General features: G+C 41.5%; 1 protein-coding gene across 7 annotated transcripts in view; it reads right to left on the minus strand.

Moving 5' to 3' along the window:
• The window catches only part of LOC310713745 (cadherin-19-like), a 71,518-nt gene extending 49,781 nt beyond the window's left edge, over positions 1–21,737 (minus strand). For 2 of the 7 annotated variants that reach the window (XM_083518229.1, XM_083518223.1), the window contains exon 1: positions 21,424–21,714. The gene's annotated coding sequence lies outside the window, so the exon portion shown is untranslated. Of the gene's footprint in view, positions 1–6,876; positions 6,961–21,423 lie in introns of all 7 variants that reach the window. The other 5 variants (XM_083518225.1, XM_083518224.1, XM_083518227.1 and 2 more) reach the window with 5 other exon arrangements.
• Positions 21,738–22,215: the final 478 nt, after the last annotated feature.

Here is a 22,215-nt window from a genome sequence, read left to right on the forward strand (position 1 = left end):
AATGCATATTAGAAAGTAGTGTCATTTTGAATGAGTTTCTTTATTCATGTCATGCTGGTAAGTCACTCTGCTGTTGTTGTTTGTTAGGGAAGCAAATTTAGGGCAAAGCTATCAGTATGAGCCCTAGAAATAGTTTTCTTTTACATGATATTACTTGTACTTTTTCCTAGGCTATGGGGCTTATACTTAAAAATAGTTCAACACATTGATTTGAAACATCATGAGAAGAAAGCTTGTACATGGAGCATGCTGCATTTGAGGTATAAAGGATAGGAAACAGCTTACTTTGAATGAGTTAACTTGTTTGACAAGACACTCTGGCACTAAACAGTTTGAGAAAAAATGGGGAATATAAAATACTCAGGCAAAAATTCTACACGTGCTGCTTTTCCAAATACTTGCTGTCTAAGTAAACTAAGAATTTCTGCCTGATAATCCATAAAATGCAAGGTTCTCTCACCACAGCAATGTGTACTGGATATCCAGTAACTAATCCTACAGGTTCAGCCTCCTCAAACATTTGCTGTATATGCATCTGATGGTCACATTTCTCACTATCACACATGTACACCAACACCCACCCACCCATTTTGAGTGGAAAATCAGCATGAATGACATTTGGCTGGATCATAGAATCACAGCTGGAAGGAACCCCCATAGTAATCTAGTCCAACTGCCTGCAGTGCATGAAATCTCAACACATGTTCCCCCATCCAATTTGAAACCATACCAGACCCTGCTTAGCTTTGAAAATATGCTAGACATTTTATTGCCAATTTCATACCGACACAAAACATGGTTTCAATTTTATTGAAAATACAATTTATAGAGAGGGCCAATATGGTATAGTGGTTAAGAGTGTTGGAGTAGGACCTGAGATAACAGGGTTCAAATCCCCATTGAGCCACATGTGTCACTGGATGATCCTGGACCAGTCACCATCTCTTAGCCTAACCTACCTCACAGGGCTGTTGAAAAGATAAACTGGGAAGGAGGAGACCCGTGTATACCACCTTGAGCATCAATCAATCAATAAAGTATTTTTATTGAATGAATGAATGAATGTACTTTTAGCTTGCATTTCAGATGCATGGTGGATGTATTCCACCGAGCAGATAAATGTGGTCCACTTCTCTGTAACTGACAGCCACCCACCCACCAGTAGTCCTGAAACATGAACCAACCACAATATAGGATACCATACTATATTTATATTTTCTAAATAACCATCTATTAAGTGCATAACCCTGCTGCTATTTGCTAGCATTTTAGAGCCTCAGTGAACAGAGAAAGCCTTTAACACAACTTGGCAGACTAAAAGCGTTGTTGTTGCTGCTGCTGCTGTTCATTAAATTACAGAAGATGGTTGCACAAATCATTAATATCAGAAGAAAGTAGTTTTTAAGACTACTGGTTTTGTGACCAAGCTCTATTTTTTAAAATCCTCTTTTTTTAAGAGAAGGAAGATGCTTCATCACAGCAGGGGAAAATATATTTATTTCATAAAATTTATATGCCGCTTAATCGTAAAACACAAAAGCAAAACTCAAAGTAGTTTACAAAAAGGGAAGGTATTTTTATGTTGATGTGATTCTTTTGCTTTGCTCTGTAACCACAAGACCCTACAGCTAGTTCCAAGAGAGATGAGAGACATCACACTACAAAGTGCTTCAATTCAGCTGAACATTTCACAAGACTATTGAGCAATTTAGTATTAAAATGGGGGTTGGCAGCAGAAAACCTGCTGACTGCAATTCTGTAAGGGTTTATCTGCCATATTGCACTACACCAGGAGTGGGAAATCTTGGGCCTTTCATATATTGATGAACTCCCATCAGCTCTAACAAACCTGGTCAATGGCCAGAGATGATGGGTGTTGTGTAGGTTCCCCACATTGAATTACCTGGTTCCTTTACGCTCACTCTCGTGTCATTCTGGGTAATCTCTAGTGCTTATGCTCATTTGATTGAGGCACATTGCATGACTGTGCAACACACGGTTGACACTTGCCTGGAATACATAACCCTGTACCTCAGTAATCTCAGCTCCAGAGATGTGCTGATCAGAAATAAAGGCCTTTCAGTGGTGGTACTTCAGTTCTGGAATGAGGAAGATACAGCATTCATTCACGCTTTGCACCTTTTCGCTCTAAGGCTGTGCACAAACTACACATCTGAAGCACATTCTTTCTCTCACAGAATTCTGGGCACTCTCATTTGTTAAGATTTGCTGAGAATTGTAACTTTGTGAATGGTGAACTACAGTGCCCAGAATTCTTTGAGGGAAAGAATAATGTGTTTTGAATGTGCTTTAATGTTGTAGTGTGTGCACAGCCTAGGTTCCAACAGGGATGGGCAGCCTATGGCCTTCTATTAACCCTGACCATTGGCCATGTGGGCTTGGGCTACTGGAGTCTAACAACTCTGCACCATGATCTTGGTTGAACGAACTTCAACCTGGGAACCAGGTGAGGTGGGTAAGATCTCAGAGACGTCCTTCTTTGCTGTGGCACCTGTTCTGTCTCTGCACCGCCTCGCCCCCTTTCAACACCAAAAATGGCACGCTTGTCAGCGGTCACACGTGTGCTGATTGCATACAAGTGGGGAGGTATTAAGTTCAGTGAAAACAAATCAGAAACAAGAGAGTAAGGACAAATCCATACCATACATCCGCAGTGCATTCAATACACATGTAAAGCACTCGGCTTCTTCTAAAGAATCTTGAGAACTGTGGCTATAGCTACTATTACCAGCATCAGTATGGAACTACAGTTCCTATGATTTGGGGAGGGGAAGTCACGTGTTATAAAAGTGTGTTGGATACACTTTACTTGTATAATGTGCATCTGTCCCAGGAATAAAAAAGGGAGTACAGTGGTACCTTGGTTAAGAACTTAATTCGTTCTGGAGATCCGTTCTTAACCTGAAACTGTTCTTAACCTGAAGCACCACTTTAGCTAATGGGGCCTCCTGCTGCACTGCTGCATGATTTCTGTTCTCATCCTGAAGCAATGTTCTTAACAAGAGGTACTATTTCTGGGTTAGCGGAGTCTGTAACCTGAAGTGTCTGTAACCTGAAGCATCTGTAACATGAGGTAAAGGTAAAGGAACCCCTGACCATTAGGTCCAGTCATGGCCGACTCAGGGGTTGTGGCACTCATCTCGCTTTATTGGCCAAGGGAGCCGGTGTACAGCTCCCATGTGGCCAGCATGACTAAGCCACTTCTGGTGAACCAGAGCAGTGCACGGAAACGCCATTTACCTTCCCGCCGGAGCGGCACCTATTTATCTACTTCCACTCTGATGTGCTTTCAAACTGCTAGGTTGGCAGGAGCAGAGACCGAGCAATGGGAGCGCACCCCGTAGCGGGGATTTGAACCGCTGACCTTCTGATCGGCAAGTCCTAGGCTCTGTGGGTTAACACACAGCTCCACCCACGTTCCGTAACCTGAGGTACCACTGTACTAATGCTGATGTTGGGGGACTGGCACTCAGCTTAGTCATAATCATTATTTTCAACAGAACTGCTATGAGTTGAATGCCATCCCTAATGTTTAAACACCATAAAGAAATGGGATGCTTACAACATTTGCTTGCCAAGTCAGCACTGTGACTGATGCAGTGCCTCACAAAAGCTGCACAAAGGAGCTTATGCACAGACCTTATAACTGCAGCTTTATACCTAGGAAAGTGCTCAGGGCCAAACCCCTCCTGGTTTACACTGCTCTTGTCAGCAGCCATTCAAATCTGGGGGAAAAAGAAGCAGCTTAATGTATTTGATTATGCTTCTGATTTAGAAGTGTGCTTGTTTGATTCATGAATAATTATCACTTTCTCTTCCATGCAGATTATGCTTGAACACAGCAAAATTCTTTTCCAGTCAAATTGCATCTGAATGCAACCACTAAGCTAAGCAGGGAAAGGGTGTAGGGGTGGAATATTTATCTGAAAATTGGATATTATGCCAAATTGCATTCATTTTGTAGGTATTTAATAACTGTGGCAAATGTGTTTTATTTATGTGTCTCAGTCCTTGTACTCAATTGAACAAATATATCTACAGAGTCATTGTGCTGGGACTTATAAAATGGGAGTGCATGCCAATCTTTGCTTCTGTTGTTCTGACTATTTTTTGATATTGAGTTAATGTTGACAGTCAGGTGTTCCTACCATGGGAATTTGCTCTTCCTAAGCATATTTGTCTCAATAATATGATATGAAAAGAACTCTGGCAGACTTAGTTGTTCCAAGTAACTAGAATGTGAGTCACACCCATATTTATGCAAGGCGTAACAGAGTAAGGACTCCATCCAATGACCTGTTCACACAGTATTCATGCTGATTTGCTTGCAAAAAGCTGATGCAGTGCTTAGACTATGTCCTGTCTTTACTGAGCATTCATACTTATTTGTTGATAGGGTGGTTATATGACAATAATCATTCATCCTAATTTGCTTGCAAGGTCTTGACCTGACTTCCAGCTAATCATTTGTCCATCCCACATTTTTCAAAACATTTCCCTGTCATTTTTCAAACTGCAAAAAAATAAAAATCCTGAATTTGTTGCATGAGTGCAAGAGGAAGTGTTGGGTGTGCTACACAGCCTGTTTTGTCACAACATTCAAAGTGTTGGTGCTGACCTTTAAACCCCTAAATGGCCTCAGCCCAGTATACCCGAAGGAGCGTCTCCACCCCCATCGTTCAGCCCAGACACTGAGGTCCATCACCGAGGGCCTTCTGGCGGTTCCCTCACTGCGAGAAGCCATGTTACAGGGAACCAGGCAGAGGGCCTTCTTGGTGGTGGCACCCACCCTGTGGAACACCCTCCCACCAGATGTCAAAGATAACAGCAACTACCAGACTTTTAGAAGACATCTGAAGGCAGTGCTCTTTAGAGAAGCTTTTAATGTTTGATGGATTACTGTATTTTTAATATTTTGTTCGAAGCCACCCAAAGTGGCTGGGGAAACCCAGCCAGATGGGTGGGGTATAAATAATGTTGTTGTTGTTGTTGTTACTCACAGCCGTTAACAAGGTAAAGGGACCCCTGACCATTAGGTCCAGTCATGACCGACTCTGGGGTTGCGGTGCTCATCTCGCTTTATTGGCCGAGGGAGCCGGCGTACAGCTTCCAGGTCATGTGGCCAGCATGACTAAGCCACTTCTGGCGAACCAGAGCAGCACACGGAAACACCGTTTACCTTCCCGCCGGAGCGGTACCTATTTATCTACTTGCACTTTGACATGCTTTCGAACTGCTAGGTTGGCAGGAACAGGGACCGAGCAACAGGAGCTCACCCTGTCACAGGGATTCGAACCGCTGACCTTCTGATAGGCAAGTCCTAAGAGTAAGTTGTTTATAGGCAAACCCTGCTGAGCACCCACATGCAGAACCTCATTTAACATTCCAAGTCAGGAAACAACGTCCGGGGGGCGGGGGCGGGGGGGGAATAGAAACCTGCAATTCCTAATGCAGCTGAGCACTTTGAGCTGGACAAATTTGTGCAGCAAACCAGGCAATTATGAATTTTGTCAACATCACTAATCATTTTCTTAGTTCCAAGTCAAGGCATTTGACTCTCGGAGACTAGAGCAATACTATTTCTGACTGCTTCTGAATGGCAATGTGGTTATTAACTGCTGGAAGAATGCCAAGATTCCACTGTCCCTTGGTACTTCCTCATCACTATTCATGATTTAATCAGGATGCTGAATATGGTTTGCATCCTTATGCAGATTTATTTACATGGGCATTATTTTCTTAGCTGTTTTGAATTGCTTCTTCCCTTTGAAAAGATATTCAGCCACGGTTGTTCAGAAGTGCCAGAGCCATTTGGCTATATTTGCTATCAGTTAGCATTGTCTATGTGTCAGTGATTATCAATCCATAGTCCACATAATTACAGCAAGAGGTGTGGAGTGGGCAGGATACAATTCTACCCTATATTGGGTTTAGGAAGGATTTATTCCTATGAATTCAGTTGATTGGCAAAAATTAAAAATTAAAAAAATGGTAGGGATCAGATGGCAATAGAAGGGTAGTCATGGTTTTTGGGTCAGGTACCTTAAATTCCCTCAAACATCAGCCTAGCCCCTTATCCCTGACACCCTGCTAGCACTCTTTCCAGTGGATAGTTCAACAAGCCCCACAATGCATCACAAATGCCATTCCTCTCAAACATTGTATTACTAGAAGTTCCTCAAGCTAGAAAACCCAAAATGGGCCTTCTAAGAGCGAGCAGTGGTGTTGAGTGTGGGACATAACACTTTATGAACACTTAAGCTGTCATCATAGAGTAAAGGGAATGGTAAAACATGAGAAGTTTGACAAAATTTGGTTTCCATTTATCAACTCTGTTTACATAATGTAAAAGCATCACCCTCCAGACACTTCATGCCAGAGAGGTTGCCTTATGTTCCAACAGTCATGAATGAGAATGAGCTTCTCTCCCCTTGGCTACTTCAATATGATAGTGTGCTTGTATGTTTATGAACTGTCATAACCGTGATATGTTTACATGTTTTCTTGAACTATTATATACAGTGGTACCTTGGTTTAAGAACAGTCCGGTTTAAGAACGATTCGGTTTACAAACTCCACAAAACCGGAAATAGTGTCCCGGTTTCAGAACTTTACCTCAGTCTAAGGACGGAATCCAAACGGTGGAAGGGCACCGGCGGTGGAAGGCCTCATTAGGGAAAGCACACCTTGGTTTAAGAATGGTTTCGGTTTAAGAACGGACTTCCGGAATGGATTAAGTTTGTAAACCGAGGTACCACTGTATAAATATATGAGTGGCAAAGAGACAGAGAGATGGGGAAATACTAGGCATTGCATCACACCCTTAGTTCATTGGCTTCCGATACCACACCTTACCATGCTTATTCAGGGTACATATCTCAATACAGGCCCTTGGGAACAGCAGGTGTCTGGGGCTTTCACTCTGGGGTCCTCTTCCTTCTGCAGCCCAGAAGGAAAAGGAAAGAGAGATGTTTCTACTTCTCTACAAATCTGCTGAGCTGGCCAGAGTCCATATGCAATGGAATAACAACGAGAGTCCTTGAAAGCTTCCACAAGAGACATGGAGAGAGTCTATGGGGGTCACGATACTAATATTGCTTTAAAAATTCATGCTGCCTCTGCATTTGCTTCCCCGCCCCCTTCATAACTCTCTCAATCTGTATATGCATATATAACATATTTTTATGAAACAGTGCTAAGTGTTTCTGCCTTCTTTCCCTCAGTGATAAAATCCAGTTGAGGTAAAGTCCCTGTAGAGCAGTCTGCATTCTTAGTATGTGGTAAAGAATATATTGATTGTCCTATGCCACTGGATATACAATATATACCCATCAAAAGGATGAATAGATGTAGAGACACTATGTTGTTATGAAACTAGAAGTAAATCAGGATATGCATAAAGAAACACACACACACACACACAATGAAATATGCACGGAGTGAAAAAGTATTAGTGAATGAACTCTTGTATGAACTTGATTAATACCGTATTGGCTCAAATATAAGCCACACTTTTTTTCCAAATTAAAACAGTAAAAAGTTAAAAAGTGTGGCTTAAATTTGCGACCTTACAAAAATTACTGTGGACAAACCACAGCAGCCCATGAGGTAGAGGGTGGCAGGGAAGAAGCTGAGAAGAGGGGCCACAAGTGAGTGGGGTAAGGCGGGCGTTGTATGAGAGGGGAGAGAGTAACTTCCCCTCACGAGCAGCCCAAGTTTGTTCTCCTCTTTGGGGAGCGCTCCCGCTTCTCTCGTCAATGGTGGGCTCCTCCATTTCCCCATCCTTCAGTCTTTCTCTCCAGTGATGCCTGGACACCTTGAGCTGATATGGAAGACAAGAAGCCAAGGCAGGAGCAAGAGCGGTGGGACAATGTGTGCCTGTGCTACTTGCTAGGAGGAACCGGCCTGGAGGGGGTGTGAAGAGCGTGCATGGGAAAGCACCTCAGACAGACACACACGGCGAGCGCCTTATATTCAGGTATTTTCTTTTTCTTTCTCCCCCCCCCCCTGAATTTTAAAGGTACAACTTATTTGTAGGTGCGGCTTGTATTCGGGTCAATACGGTACATGGAGACAGATTTCATCAGGTGCTTTGTTCGCAAGATCTTCATGACAAAAACAAAACTACTGACTGTTCTCCCCCCCCTCTCACTTTTCGAAAACATGCATAATGAAGGTGACTTGATCACTGAAGCCAGATCCCTTGACTCATAGATCACAGCCTAGCAGGCCATAGGTTTACCATTGTAAGTATTATGATTTATTTCACTGGGTTGCTTCCATATTGGGTGGTATTAAACAAAATAACTGCAGAAGTGGAACAGCATCCCCTTGTGCAACAGGACTTCTCCCATCCTCCCCCTGCACATGCCCTGTACCATCCTTAGATCTCCTTTGGAAGGCAGTGGGAACCCAAAGAACAGATTTAGGAGGAATGGGAGGGAGTAGAGCAGGCATAGGCAAACTTGGCCCTCCAGATGTTTTGGGACTACAACTCCCATCATCCCTAGCCAACAGGACCAGTGTTCAGGGATGATGGGAGTTGTAGTCCCAAAACATCTGGAGGGCCAAGTTTGCCTATGCCTGGGGTAGAGGCAGAAGTCCCATTGCACAAGGGGAAGTTCTTCCACTCACACCAATACTTGGTTGACTACCATCCAGTGTTCTTGATTCCAGAGATTATAGCAATTTTAAAACAATTTTGATGCTAATGGAGCCACTGCATTTTCAGGATTAAAATAGCAATAAATCCTAAATAGATTTCTGTTCTTTAAAAGGGTTAACATTTTGATTGCTCTGTGCTGGCTGGGATAGAGGTTGGAGTATGACAGGCAATCAAGAAGTCATGATAGATGAACCGGAAAAAAACAATTCAGAACTCTCTCTTTTCTATCTGGCAGAGTTGGAGAACACAGTGCATTTTTCATTCATTATGGCTTTATGTTTATAATTAACCAACCCCTTCCACAAACCCCTTTCACACAGTAGACATGCTCACTTTGAAACTCTGCACACAGAAAAAAAGGTTGGAAAGGGCAATAACAGCAAGGCTAATGCTGGTGCTTCCAGTTTTTAATGCTAATGAGGCTATGTAACCTGATTCTCTCTGCTTCAGTTCACAAATACAATTTTTGGAGACCAAATAAATGAAAAAGTGGTATGACAGGGAGGAAAATTTGCTTGAAAAATATTTGATGCATCACATTTGTGTGTCATGAAATGTCCCATTTATTTTGATGCATTTTATTCTCTTATGTTGAAATGTGCATGATGTGAAACAGTCTGAATTATACAATGCAATATCTGGAAGGAAAGTGTCAGAACTAAATAACAGAAAATAATGGTATTTTCTTGGCTCAGACAAACAGCTAACCTTGGACTTGGCTTCTGGAAACAAGGAAAGTGGAAATAGAGCCTGATGACCAAGTTCTCACCTAAGTGAGGGATTGTGATAAGCAGTGTATGGTAATTCTTGCAAGTAAGGCTGATTTTGTTAGTATAGTGGTGCCCCGCAAGACGAATGCCTCGCAAGACGAAAAACCCGCTAGACGAAAGGGTTTTCCGTTTTTCGATGCACTTCACAAGACGAATTTCCCTATGGGCTTGCTTCGCAAAATGGAAAAGTCTTGCGAGTCTTGCGATTTTTTCGCTTTCCCCCCCTTTTTCTAAGCCGCTAAACCGCTAATAGCCTTTTAGCCGCTAAGCCTTTAATAGCCACTAAACCGCTAATAGCACTAAGCCGCTAAGCCGCTAATAGGGTTGCTTCGCAAGACGAAAAAACTGCTAGACGAAGAGACTCGCGGAACGGATTAATTTCGTCTTGCGAGGCACCACTGTAAAATCAATATAATGAGCTCTAGTTGAGCACATATCACTTTACACATGATGATAAAACTAGAAAGGGAAGAGTAACAATACTCTTGCAGAAAGAAAGAAAGAAAGAAAGAAAGAAAGAAAGAAAGAAAGAAAGAAAGAAATGCTTCCCTAGGCAGCGATGTAAAAGGACTAGGAAAAAGTAAAAGTACAATTCATCATTTGAATCTAAATAGAAATATTCTCAAATAACTTTAAAGAACTGGAATGCCCATAAAATGGAACTACTTTTCTATAATATAAAGTGTTTATGGTTAGTCACACTTTTGTAGTGACTGATCATTCCCCTATCCATAACGATAATATTACAGGGATTAGGCCATCGGATTAAGTGTCTCATTCTATACACCCCTGTTTTACACATACCACCCATCACTACCTTATGATAAAGTAAGCTTATCCCCACCCTACCCCACATGGAAATTATTAAGGAACTCCCAAGTGTGCTGCAAGCAATGCAGACAAATGGAAGCCTCTTTTGCAGCAAAAGAAAGCTTCTGAGAAATGTAGAACAAGTTTCAGCTCACGGCTAATATAATCAATAAAGTCAGTAGATGTGGTGGTGTCCCCATGACAAAAGTATGATGCATCTCCAATAGTGTTCTTCAGCCTTGGTTTCCTAATGCTGTTAGACTACAACTCCTATACAGTGGTGCCTCGCAAGACGAAATTAATTCGTTCCGCAAGTTTTTTCTTCTTGCGAGTTTTTCGTCTTGCGATGCACAGGTTCCCATAGGAATGCATTGAAAATCAATCAATGCGTTCCTATGGAGACCGTCCGGGGACAGAGGGGAAGTGCCGCTCTGTCCCCTCTTTTGAAGCAAGGGGCGGAGAGGAGAAGATCGCTTCTCCCCGTTGCAGCCCCTTGGTTCAAAAGGGGTCCGGGGAGAGAGGGGAAGGCGCTGCGCCTTCCCCTCTGTCCCCGGAGCTTGCGGGGCTGGCAACGGGGAGAAGTGATCTTCTCCGCACCGCCCCTTGCTTCAAAAGAGGTCCGGGGACAGTGGGGAAGACGCGCTGCGCTTCCTGCTATCCCCGGAGCTTGCGGGGCAAGCTTCGTTTTGAGAAGCAAGCCCATAGGGAAATTCGTCTTGCGAAGCAACTCGAAAATGAAAAAACCTTTCGTTTTGCGAGTTTTTCGTCTCGTGAGGCGTTCGTCTTGCGGGGCACCACTGTAATCTCTCACTATTGACTAAACTGGTCGGGGATGATGCACAACATCTGGAGACAACTGCTGAAGAACCCTGCAGTCCAACTCATATTCCTGCTCATGGATGTCATTCATTTATTTCATGCTCTCCAACATTTCTCCAATGAACATAGGGGCACCCCATTCCATAACAATAATTTTACTGTTCATACCCACACATCTTACTGAGTTGTCCTAGCCCAGGGGTCTGCAACCCGCGGCTCCGGAGCCGCATGTGGCTCTTTTACACCTTTGCTGTGGCTCCAGGGCGGATACTAGCGAGGGGAGGAGGCACATTGTGCGCCCCAACACTCCCCACTGTGGCAGGCGCTGTACTGGCTGTGACGTCGCATGGGGGCGGTGCGTGCGTTAGTCACGCATCGTCCCGACGTCACCTTCCCGCCCGCTGTCAGATCGGACATTAAGGTAAGAAACAATATATGCAGTGTTATATTTGTTTTAAATGTCACAATGATTTTGCGGCTCCCAGTTGTTTTTTCTTCGGAAACGAGTCCAAGTGGCTCTTTTTGTCTTAAAGGTTGCAGACCCCTGTCCTAGCCACTCTGGGCAGCTTCCAACATATATAAAAAAATTATTAAACATTAAACATTAAAAAAAATCTTCCTATACAGGGCTGCTTTCAGACAGCTCAGGGATCAGATAACTCCATACCCTCCAACATTTCTCCAATGAAAATACGGATGTCCTATGGAAAAGTGGGACATTCTGGGATCAATCAGAAACTGGGACGGCTTCTCTAAATCAGGGATGTCCCTGGAAAATAGGGACACTTGGAGGGTCTGTTATTTTAAATTTAGATCTCTGACTCTATTTGGCTTGTAATAATAAATCATAATCACCAGAATAAGCATAATAAAATAGCTCAAAGCTTGGTCACAATCAGCCCATTGATTCTCCCTAGTAGGATCAGGCAAGCTCCCATGGATTCAGTTTGTAATGGGCCTAACTCCAAACATGCAACTTAGACTGAATTAGACTTGATCCTTGGTCCTTAATTCAGAATTGGCCTGGAGAAGCTTATTTCTGTTTCTGTTGGACCATTCTGTAAGACCTCCCCACAAACATCTCCTGTCAAAGGTTATGGCAATTGAGGCTTCAGATTAAATCTAGGTGCTCCTGTGAACATTGTCATTCTAAATCTTTAATGGAAGATGCTGTTTGCCTATGAGCACACCTGTGTGAATTCATCTGGGGTAGACAGAGGAGATTTCTTGCCTGCCTGAACAGATTGTATCTGCCTACATTTGTTTGGTTTGGTTTTATTCATTTATATAGCAAATAATAATTTCTGACAATGTGTTACCCAAATGCTTGATTTTCCAATTCTTTATTCCTGGTGTGAGGTATGTACTGGACTGTTTCACATAAGTCAAGTGGAACTAACCCAAGACAAGTAGCTTTATGATTGCTATGTAACACATCAAAACACTGCACTTTGCAGTGCATACTCTAAATGCTATTTGTTCATGGTGAATTTTAGGAGACATTGTCTTTTATGCATTTTGTTATATTGTTTTATGTTTTAAGTATGGCTCACACGTAAATAGCTTCGTAATAGTTTTATGCTATTTTATGGAGAAGAGAACAAAGAAGGATAGAACAAAAATAAAATATTATTAGTGGAAACCAATTATTCAGAATAGCCTTAAATTGAGTTGAATGCCAAGGTAGTTTGGAACAATGTAGATTTAACCCTGAGTTTATGAAAGAAGGTAGTGCTTTATACAGACTTATAGTTTAGGTAAGAGCAATCTGTTGTGACCATTTTATTGCATGAACAAAAGGGGAAATTAGTGCATGCATACGAGCTTCAAAATTAAAATTACAAATTAAAAAGCAGTCATTAATGAGATAAATAGATAAAAGATAGATGATATAGATGTATAAAAATTAAGATAAAAGGTTGATTGAAATATTCATTCTATTTCATTCAGCTTTTAATTAATTTATTTTTACAAGAAAGAAAATACAATGGCATTCCTCTCAATCTGAAACTGGAAATTTTATGTTGGGGTGGAACTAAACTTTTCTCTGGCAGAAGCTGTTGTTCTCACATTTTCTACATGTATTATCTTCTGTCATTTGACTGGGAAGCAAATGAGAATAGTTTGTCTATCATAATTGAAGTCATTAAGGGTCTCAGGCCAATTCTTAAATAATACAGATACATAGGTTTCTATATGATATGGCAAGATGCCATTTGGAAAATGAAAAAAGAAAAGAAAAGATGGTAACCAAATATAAATAGCGGCACTAGCGGAGGAAGGGGTGTGTGGTGGGTGCAGTCTGACCTGGATGCCATCCCAGAGGGAGGTAACATCGCCGTGCCTCCCCCCCCCCGGGACGCTCACCATGAGTGGCGCCCCCTTGAATGCTCACCCCACCTCCGTGGGCGGCAAGGTAGGTGGCTAGCCCCACCCCCCGGGCAGCTAGTCCCGCCCCCAGGTTCACAGCTAGCTCCACCTCTGAATAGAGGGGAATCCTTAACAGACCACTTCACTGTTCCTTACAACACATTTAACATATAAATTGAATTGGATTCAAAAGCTACATCATTAGATAGCTGGAATACCTGGTCATTTTCCTTAAAAAAGTGACTCCTGAAATCCATGAGGAGCTTTTGGAAATGCTATGCAGATGTAAACTGTGTTGATTGCTCAGCTTTCTGTGTCTACACACACAAATATGTTAATGACAGAAAATAAGATGCTTTTGAACTATCTAATTGATGATGCGTGTATATATTGCAGTCCTTAGAAAGATGAAGATGAGCTCAGTCAAAAATATGTGAAATAATGCTCATTAAAGATCAGAGAAATTAAGAAAGCTTAAATGCTTTGCTGGAGAAGACTGTGGTCATAAAAACACAGAGAGAGCTAAGCTTCATTGGATACATTTGGGACTCACTTTATGGGACTATATGCACATCAGGTACATTTAAAACTACATTTGATCCAGCACAGCATCTCCACAAGGAACTGGAAATCTCAGGAGCAAGGCACTAGAAAAACAATTGCTATGGTAGCCTTCAGATTGCCAGTATTCTGCAGAAACAATTCAAGTGCATACTGGAAATTTAGGTTTATTTAATTAAAGTGGACAAAAGGGCTCTGTCACCCTGGCACAACAAACCCATTAAGAAAAAACCCCCAGACTTTTTGTGGTTAGGAAAGTGGTCATCAAATGCATTGAAAAATGTGGAGGCAACAAAGCATCAATACCAAGAGGCATCAACACCCCACAATCAAATCTGGATGAATGCTCATTACCCTATAATCTACCTGCAAAATAAACAAACTCCTCCTGTGAGCTTTGGACAAACAAATGAGGGTGAATGCTTAGGAAATAGGTCCAGAGGAGTCCTATGCTCTCATTTTTTGCCCTAGCTAACATCTGATAGATGCCAGATGGTGCTGGTACACTCTTACAGAGGCGTTACTATGGCACAGAGGAGTTAGTATGGCACAGAAATCTGGAAATTGTGTAGGGCACCACAGAAGTATAGGATCCTGTTTGCCACCACTTTCAGTGCTTTTTAAAAGGAATTTTCACTGGTAGGGAAGGAATTCAAACAAGTACTTTTAACTATGTGAAAATTCATTTTTAAACTTATTTTAAAATTTACATAATAAAGCAATACTATGATATATGTTTTCCACCATTAAATAAATTTAGAACTTACATTTAACAGCAGTATTCTCTATTCCACCCTCACACCACTAGCAACAGGAACAGTCAAAGAATCATAGAATTGTAGAGTTGGAAGGGACCCAGAGACTCATCTAGTCCAACCCCTGCATTGCAGGAATCTCAACTAAAGCATCCATGACAGAAGACCACTCAGCCTCTGCTTTAAAACCCCTAAGGAAGGAGAGTCCATCACCTTACAAAGGAGTCTCTTCCACTGTCAAATACGTCTTACAATCAAAGTTCTTCCTGATGTTGAGTCGAAATCTCCTTTCCCATAACTTGAAGCCATTGGTTTTGGACATACAACTGTAGCAGCAGAAAACAAGCTTCCATCATCTTCCATGCGACAGCTCCTTAGATATTGGAAGATGCCTATCAGAACTCCTCTTAGCCTTCTCTTTTCCAAGCTAAACATACCCAACTCCGTCAACCATTCCTCAAAACCATTCCTGACCCTTGAGCATCATGGTCACCCTCCTACAATACTGTCAGGGGCTCAGGAACAGAGGCACAGGGGAGAGAGGAAATGGAGAGCGAAGGGGAAGAATCTGAGGGCAGCGTAGGGGAGTATGACAGTGACCCGAGAGATTCCATGAGCTTCTCCAGCGAATCAGAAGATTCCCAGAAGGAGGTGCCGATGGTCAGGGCAAGGGGGGTCCCAGGAGGGACACACCAGAAACAAGGGGCCAGCGGGGACTCCCAAAGCAGCAGCGGGAGATCAGGACCAGCTTCCCCACCAGAGCGTAGTGGGGGGGAAGAGTCCCATGTGTCAGGGCCAGCGTCTCCTCCAGCAGGGAGAGAAGAAGAGTCAGGGCTGACCACGCCTCTATCGAAGAGTGGGGGAACGGAGGGAAGGTCAGGTCCAGCTAGCCTCCCCGAAGGGGGAAGCAGTGACAGGAGCAGTGTGACGGTCAGGAGGAAGGTTGCCGGCTGGGCGCACGCGCCAAGTTCGAATGTACAGGCGCGTGGGACAGCAGAAAACCCGGATTGGGAACCAGGTCCTAAAGCCCGCCGGAGGCAGGGGGAAGACTCAGGGGACTCAGCGTCAGAAGAGTCTAGGAAGGGCGAGACCCCAGCTGACAGGCGGAGCCAGAGGAGGAAAGAGCAAAGGAAGAGGTGGAGCAAGGCTAGAGTCTTAAACTGGTGTCTGGGGGGAGGAGATTCAGACGGAGCTTCGGCGGTCTAGAGTTTCAGACGTAGAGCTGCACGCTGCGGCTGTGAAAGCGAAACTGAACTTCAATAAAGACTTTTGTATATAACAACGAACTGGCGTTGGTCCTTTGTGAGCTGGGACCTCGGGCAGCTCTGACAAATACGATATGTCTTTATTGTCATTGTCCCATGCAGGACAATGAAATTGCACATGTTGCAAGTTGTCAATATCAATATCATTCTTAAATTGTGGTACTCAAAACTGGCCCCAGTACTCAAAGGCAGAATAGAGTTGGGCTATGACTTCCCTTGATCAGGACACTATACTTCTGTTGGTGCAGCCTAGAACAGCACTTGCTTTTTTGCTGCTGCATTACACTACTGATACATGTGCAATTTGTCCTCTGCTAACACCCCTAGATCCTTTTCATATGTACCATTGGCAATCCAGGTGTCCCCATCTTATGTTTATACAGCTGGTTCTTCCTGCCTAAGTGCAAAACCTTACATTTGCTTCTATTGAAATTAATTTTGTTAGTTTAGGGGCAATTCTCTAATCTGCTAAATTCATCTTGTATCCTGGTTCTGTTTTCTGTGGCATTGGCTACCCTCTACCAGTTTAGTGTCATCTGCAAATTTGATGAACATCCCTTCAATTCCTTCATCCAATTTGCTTATAAATATCTTAAACAACAGTGGGCCCAGGACAGAATCCTGTGGCACCCCACTTGTCACTTATTTCCGGGATGACGAGGAACCACTGGTAAACACACTTTGCGTTCAGTTCTCTGAGTATGATTTTTGCTTCCTGTACAACAGCATTGGTCAATTTTTGGTTTGTTTTCTGATGCTGTTATTCTAACTCTTGTTGGGTTTTCCGCATAATTTTATCAGCTATTCTCTGCTTGAGGAGTATCATCTATCGGATTTAATTACAAGATGGCTTTCTCTAACTCAGTGGCAGAAGCAATAGTGACAGCTGAAGAGCACTTGGCACAAAAACCTTGCTAATGCATAACATTAGGGAATTTACAATGGCATAAATTCTGTCGGCTTAAGTTCCACCAGCATAGCTTCAGTTCAGCCAAGATGACTTGAGCCAGGACAGACCAAGATCTGCCTATTCCAAACTTTCTCATTGAAGCAGATCTTAAATTTGGATTGCACTGTTAATCTCACAACTCAGATTCATACCTAGATTCCTTATCTATAGCACAGAGTAAGCTATCAAAGATGTGTTTGCTTGCACTTCAATTGTCTCTTGCTTTCCAGCAAAAGCTCCATGTTGGCCTTTAGTATATCAATGTATGTAACTAAGTAAAGGGGTTAGGACAGCAAACAGGTCATGTAAGGACTTCTTTTAATTAGGCGTGACACGGGGAACTCTCAAAAAACTGGTTGACTGATGGCAAAGGCATCATAATCCAGATAGCAACTCACTCACCATTCTGCAGCTAAAGTGAATTTAGAAAGACAGCTAAACAAAGAAAATAAACCAGTCATACACTCTGTGCCCTTGTGGATTGGCCCTAATTTAAGACATGACTACCTGTAGCCAACGGAAAGAATGTAAAAATGTCTTGTCTGAGGACTGATTCATACAAACACATTGATCACTTGATGCCTGAAAAGCCATTGCATACATGTGTGGCTGATGCAGAATACCTGCCCACAATACTCTGCCTGGTCACATGTTTGTCCCCAATGCCATATCCTGGCCACATGCCCTGTGGAAGAGTGAAGAGTACAGATGTACACTCAGAAGCCTCCTCTAACACAGCTACCATTGGTTTAGTAAAGGCCTGCACATCTGCATCTGTACAGTACATATATAGGAGCCCTTCACACTTCAGCTGAAGGGATGGCTGTCAATGAATGGCCATGTCAAACATGGCAGGACAGGGTCTCCAAACAGAGATGTACTTTCCCAAGTGCACATTCCCAGCACGTGCTCTCCGGGGAGCTGGCTTCAGGCACCAGGCCCATTGACAGACCAGCTCTCTGCATTATAAAGCTGTCTATGTGAAATGAATGCTGACAACATTATCATTGCCATGTGGGAATTCCTTGCGGATGATCGCAGTGCCTGGAGACAGACAGTCAGGTCATGTATCAACAGCAGTGAGGGGGAATGACTGCTGGGAGAAGCACAGAGAGAAGAAACACCATGGCACACCTATAGCAGCAAAATCAGACACCTTCATCTGCCCCACCTGCAATAAAACATGTCTCCCCCATATTGGTCTCTACAGCCACAGCAGTTGCTGTAACTCACCAGCAGTTTGACTTTACCCTAAAGGCACACTCTTCCATTGTCCACTGAGACAGATGGATGACAACAGCAACAATGGATGCAGCAGGAAGGCCTATTTGTGCTTAAGGTGTGGCCAATATGTGCATTTTCACTCCTTTCTCATTTGTCTGGTAAATGCAAGACAAGTACAATGGAATATTCTTACACTGATATCTGATCATTTTGAGCTAGTTCACTCATATAGGTCCATAAATTTATTTATGGCAAGCAAGATTTGGTAGCCTTGTATACAACAGCTTAATTTCTTGACACTTCATTTCTATATACCGGATTGATGGTGTGTGGCTGATTGTGAGAACTGACGCCATTGTAAGACACTGCATTCAGCATTATGTGAAGCAATATTATTCTGTCTTTGGCTTTATATTTGCAGTGCGCCATTCATAATTCCTGTTCAGGAGCTAGGGATCCAAGATTACTGAAATAATGTTAGGGTCTGCTCTCAGTTTTGCATGATAATTTGAACATTTATCAATGTCTCCCACTCATACAACTACGTATGTGGGAGCTATGGACAGATATAATAATATATGCAAGCAATACAGAGCTTTCCCTCCCTTGATCGATGTGCATTGAGAATAGAGGTATTTGGGCATGTCGATATGTGATGTTGTAGTAATTAAGAAGCAAACATGCATATGTGAACCTGCTTCAATAACTGAGCATTCAAGTGATGAGAAAAACAAGCTATGTTCATGAATGTGTGAACTAGTCTTCAGAGACACCCAAGAGCTACAATTCTTTTCTTTCTCTCTTTCATCAGCATTGATAAAATTAGGACACAATTCAGCTCCAAATCGGTTCTCTCAAACGGTACGGATATTGTATGCTTTACTTGAAGTGTTTAAATACAGAAATTGTCAGTATCTTTTTAAAACACAGCATCCACCGTGCCTTAAAATGTAGGAGAGTTTTCAAACAGAAAAGAAGTTTCAAGAGAGGAAAACTTGCTGGTTTTTTAACTGCTGGTGTTTTCATCTTTCTCAACATAAAAGTAATTTTGTTTGATGGAGCTATGACCATTTCTTTCGCTTTAGACACCTTGAGAAACAGGAATCTATTTTCAACCTACCTAAAAACATACTGTAGCTGAAATAATCTCGCAGTGTCAAAGAGATAAAATAAAAACCCTTCATCTTTCAAAATTTAAAGGAAAACTATTTGTGCGTGGGTGTAGAGTCAAGAGCTAGCATTTTAGGGTGAAACATTCTGTTTGTATGGCCAGGGTTAAGCTGAATTTTGGCCTATAACTCCATTCACAGTGTCTTCCTGCCTCTTATTTTGAAGAGTTTCAGCTATTTGTGCTATTTGGGTTAACTAAAATCCATCAAAATGACCACTTGCTTAGTTCTCTGCCTCATTGAAATAAATGGAACACATTGAACTTTGGCTGAATTATGTCTTTGTCTTCAAGGTTTTAATGTTCCACTTGTCTTCAGTATAAGGTTAGTCTTTTCTTGAACTTCTCAGTCTATTCAATTTATCTACAAGTTCAAGAAAAGACAGTAAAAGGCACATTTGAAAACAACAACAACTGCTCCTTGTTAAACCATTTAAAATATACAATGAACTTCAAACTTCTGAGTAACTATAGCTGCAGTTTTCCCATCACAATTTTTAAAAATTAAATTATTAAAACAGGTTCTTTGCTCATAAGCAAAACATTTTGAACCTGTGAATTACAATGCTGTAGATGAAAAAAACATTTTAAAAAAACTGAACAGTATATTCAGCATGATCAAAAATTGATTTTCATCAAAAAATATTCCAAGATGCATATATTTCTTTACTCTAGAGCAAGCCATATTTGCATTAATTTATAGACTTCCAGTCATTGTGTATACACATAGAACTTTTTCTGCTGTTACAGTTCTGCCTCCTCCCATGCAAAATTCCAAACTTTTGCATATAAATAAATCCAAAACTATCCCTGTAGCTTTAATTTGAGTAGCATTTTTCAATAGTTCTTTCCTAAAGGAAAGTGTTTGTGGTAATATTTTCATGGCATACTACAATTTCAAATCTGCAGTTCAATAAAGTCATAGCAATTTGTCTCAGAGGTCTTGGCTATCTGAGCACATTGTTTGAAACTATAAACCAAAATGAAAGAGAAATATGAATTGCTGAGGTTGACTGCTGTTGTAGTAAGGTGCTGAATTATGGAACAAATTAGTTATGAAACTGTTTCTGAAGGAATCAGGGAACTGTACACTCTGCAGTACCACAAAATCAAATGAAGATACTCTGAATGAAAGCAAATCTATTGTTTCCATGTATTTTTTGATCAAATTTTGGTGCCTTCTATGAGCAGAGATAGATAACTGCTTTAACAAATCTTTGGCATAAAAGTAGAAACTTTTCCCTCATGAATGCTTAATTGAATGGACTTCTGAGTTGATTTGCTTAGGACTGCAGCTTTAGTTAAGGAAAACTAATCCTAAACACACACTCAGTGACTAGAAACTAATTCCCACTGAAATCAATTGGACTTCTTTGGACTAAATATGCTTAGGATTGCATTGTTGGTGATATATTCAACATTTACTAAACTTTTAAAATAATATCTGAACAAGTTTGCACAAAATAATATATTTATATTGGAGAAATTACATAAAAGTCCCATTCTCTATCTCTCCTCAGCAGGAAAGAAACCATTTGTTTTATTGCTGTGATAATGATGATATGATCATTAAATGTGGTTATTTTTTATCCCATTACTGTATTTGCTTCAAAGATGTTTCGCAGATTTTTTAATGCTGCTTCCAAAACCTAAAAACACTTCATAGATTTCAAATGACAATGAGGCCAAAGAAATATATGTACAACTTTATCACACCTGGCTCCATCTTGATGCATCCCTTTAGACAAAGCACTACTTCTCTGCCTATCCGAGTTTACCAGGTTGCTTAGAGAGAAAATAAATAGCAGTATGATTGTAAGCTACTATTGTTGTAAACAACAAGAAGATTTGCACTCTGATCCAAAACGCATTTCTTGAAATGTAAAGTGTCCACCTCAATCAAAAGATTTCAATTCCAAGTAAACGTATTCAGAACTAGAGTATTGGTCTTTCCAAAACTCCCATTTGAAGTCGTTTTAGATTTTATTCTTTTATTAAAACCAGTACAAATATTTCTTTTTTTTAAAAAAGGTATTGAAAACTTACCTGTGCGGCACCAGGCCCTCCTAGCTTTTGAAGAATGAATAATACAAAAAAAATTGGCTTAAACGTCTGATGAAAGAAAGGAGAAGTTCTTTTGACTTCAGAGCCTTCTGAAAGCTTTGGGAAGAAACAATTTCCTGCCAGTAAAAGGCACTTATGCTTTGGGATTTGAAAACTCACAGTATGTCACTGCTTACTGCTTGCTATTTTGGGTGTTCCTAGTAAAACATAGGCTCTTTTGTGCAAAACATCATAATGCTTCTCTGAAGTTCAGGCTGAACCCAGCATTGAAATGATGCAAGACGGATGTAGTGAGCAAAATGAAAACGGATTTTCTTTCTTTTTCTTTCTTTCTCTCGTTTGGAAAAAGGACTTACTGGCAAGTACCAGATGTGTTAAAGAGAAGAGTCATTTTCTGTGTGAGTGTTTTGCAAATGAAATAGATGTGCCCTGCACTTAGATGTTAAGAAAACAATTGATCGTTTTACAGGAGCTACAAAGTAATATTAAGTAAAGGACTGGTTCTGCAGCACTCCCCTTTTGCTTCCTTAAATATATTTTTCTATAAATTCTTAAATAATCCTTCCTGTTCCCAGTCTCTCAGTAGATCATGCCGACCTTATTCTTTTCATAAAGCTCTGCACCCTAATTTCAACCAGCTTTTGACACTTGTAATTTTAGGGCCCATCTTATTTTTATGGTTCTGCGTTGTAATAAGCTGTTTTCAATATTGTGTTGTAATTGTTCAAAAGCACACCAGTGCAAGTAAATAAATAGGTACCACTGCAGCGGGAA

The sequence above is a fragment of the Podarcis liolepis genome, assembly GCF_965112155.1.
Source record: "Podarcis liolepis genome assembly, chromosome: 8".
Taxonomy (NCBI): Eukaryota; Metazoa; Chordata; class Lepidosauria; order Squamata; family Lacertidae; genus Podarcis; species Podarcis liolepis.